Genomic DNA, 2,500 nt, shown 5'->3' with positions numbered 1-2,500 from the left:
CAAAGCGGCTATAAAATGCGTGGAGAGCCGCTCGGATGATTTTTCAAAGTGTCAAATGAATGGGAGTGAATGGGGCGGAGTACCCAATGCGCGAAAAAAGTGCTGAAAAAACGACAAAGTCCACACGAGCCTAGTCAGAAATGAAGGCCGAGGCGGCTGGAGCCCCAAAGCGGCTATAAAATGCGTGGAGAGCCGCTCGGATGATTTTTCTAAGTGTGAAATGAATGGGAGTGAATGGGGCGGAGTACCCAATGCGCGAAAAAAGTGCTGAAAAAACGACAAAGTCCACACGAGCCTAGTCAGAAATGAAGGCCGAGGCGGCTGGAGCCCCAAAGCGGCTATAAAATGCGTGGAGAGCCGCTCGGATGATTTTTCTAAGTGTGAAATGAATGGGAGTGAATGGGGCGGAGTACCCAATGCGCGAAAAAAGTGCTGAAAAAACGACAAAGTCCACACGAGCCTAGTCAGAAATGAAGGCCGAGGCGGCTGGAGCCCCAAAGCGGCTATAAAATGCGTGGAGAGCCGCTCGGATGATTTTTCTAAGTGTGAAATGAATGGGAGTGAATGGGGCGGAGTACCCAATGCGCGAAAAAAGTGCTGAAAAAACGACAAAGTGTCAAATGAATGGGAGTGAATGGGCGGAGTACCCAATGCGTGAAAAAAGGTCTGGAAAAACGACAAAGTGTCAAATGAATGGGAGTCAATGGGCGGAGTACCCAATGCGCGAAAAAAGTGCTGAAAAAATGACAAAGTGTCAAATGAATGGGAGTCAATGAGTGTTTTGGTCGACCAGGAAAAAACGCGTTTACGGGAGAGGGTAAATCAGCCGAGAGGGGGGGGGGGGGGGTATACTTTACCCTCTCCCGTAAATGCCATTTTTCCTGGTTGACCAAAACACCTCCAGCACGATTTCGGAAACCCAGTTTTTAGAAACACTGACCTCCAGGGGAAGTACCGAGAAAAGCACACTTTTGAATCCGCTTTTGACGCACTGAAACACGGACGTGAGCTGGGGCTGTGCCGCTCTTGGAAAACCCCTGGAGGTTATTTTCTAAAACGGGTTTCCGCGTCCCCCGGGCGCCCGTGTTGGGCCGCGCAAGGCGGTCCGGGCTGCCCACCCCATCTGAGTGCCCCGTTGGGCCGCGTGCATGGCAGGCATCCAAGGAAGGCTGATGAGCAGCGGTGATGATGATGATGAGACACCAGCTGCAAATTTGACAAAGTGTCACCTCTCAAGCATTTCCAAGCGTGACACAAACAAAAGGGAACGGGAACTTTGATATGAGTGACTTGTGCTTCTTTTTCTCCAAGTGTCACTCCACAGCTGGCACCCAGGCTGTGTGACGCAGGTGTCCGACGAGGAGCGCCCGCGATGGGCCGCGTCAGGCGGCCCGGGCCGCGCTATCACCTCCGGATGACAACATCCAAAGGAGCACGTTGGTGCTTGCTGGGAGTTTGCGCACGCGATAGGCGACGCCTGGCGGCCCTGGCCGCGCCTCGCCAGCGGGTAATGACGACCGCGAGCGCCATGCTGCGCCGATGGAGCTGTCCGAGGAGCGAGAGCGCCCGCCATGGGCGGCATCCGGCGGCCCCTGGCCGTGCTTCGTCTGCGGGTCGCTCTCCACCTCCGGGTGGCCAATCCGAGGTGTCCGCAAAGTGTGTGCGCTCGCCATGGGCGGCATCCGGCGGCCTCTGGCCGTGCTTCGTCTGCGGGTGCACACTCGGAGCGAGGCTCCTGCTCGCTCCGGCGCGGTAGCTTTGTCCGCGCTCCACCTCCGGGTGGCGAATCCCAAAAAGCAGCACTTTGGTGCTACGAAGGTGTCAGAAGAGTGTGTGCGCCCGCCATGGGCGGCATCCGGCGGCCTCTGGCCGTGCTTCGTCTGCGGGTGCACACTAGGCGCGGTGGCTTTGTCCGCGCTCCACCTCCGGGTGGCGAATCCCAAAAAGCAGCACTTGGGTGCTTCGTAGGTGTCAGAAAAGTGTGTGCGCCCGCCATGGGCGGCATCCGGCGGCCTCTGGCCGTGCTTCGTCTGCGGGCGCACACTCGGAGCGAGGCTGCTGCTCGCTCCGGCGCGGTGGCTGGGTCCGCGCTCCACCTCCGGGTGGCGGAAGGAATCGAAAAGGAGCACTTTGCTGCTTCGCAGGTGTCAGAGGAGTGGGAGCGCCCGCCATGGGCGGCATCCGGCGGCCCCTGGCCGTGCTTCGTCTGCGGGTCGCTCTCCACCTCCGGGTGGCCCACTCCAAAGAAAATAAAAAAGGAGCCCAGCTCACTGGAAGGCAAGCTGAGGCTCCGGCGCGGGTAAGAGGGGCCCGCGCCTCACCTCCGGGTGTCCGACAAAGAGGAGCCGAGTGTGCTCATTGGAGGCCAGTGGGACCTCCGGCGCGGTAGCAGGGCCCGCGCTTCACCTCCGGGTGTCCGACAGAGAGGAGCCGAGTGCTCACTGGAGGCGAGTGACACCTCCGGCGCGGCCACCCGGGGGGCCATTGCCCCCCACCCGGC

The sequence above is a fragment of the Dunckerocampus dactyliophorus genome, unplaced genomic scaffold (genome assembly GCF_027744805.1).
Source record: "Dunckerocampus dactyliophorus isolate RoL2022-P2 unplaced genomic scaffold, RoL_Ddac_1.1 HiC_scaffold_69, whole genome shotgun sequence".
Taxonomy (NCBI): Eukaryota; Metazoa; Chordata; class Actinopteri; order Syngnathiformes; family Syngnathidae; genus Dunckerocampus; species Dunckerocampus dactyliophorus.
This window is presented reverse-complemented; position numbering follows the sequence as displayed.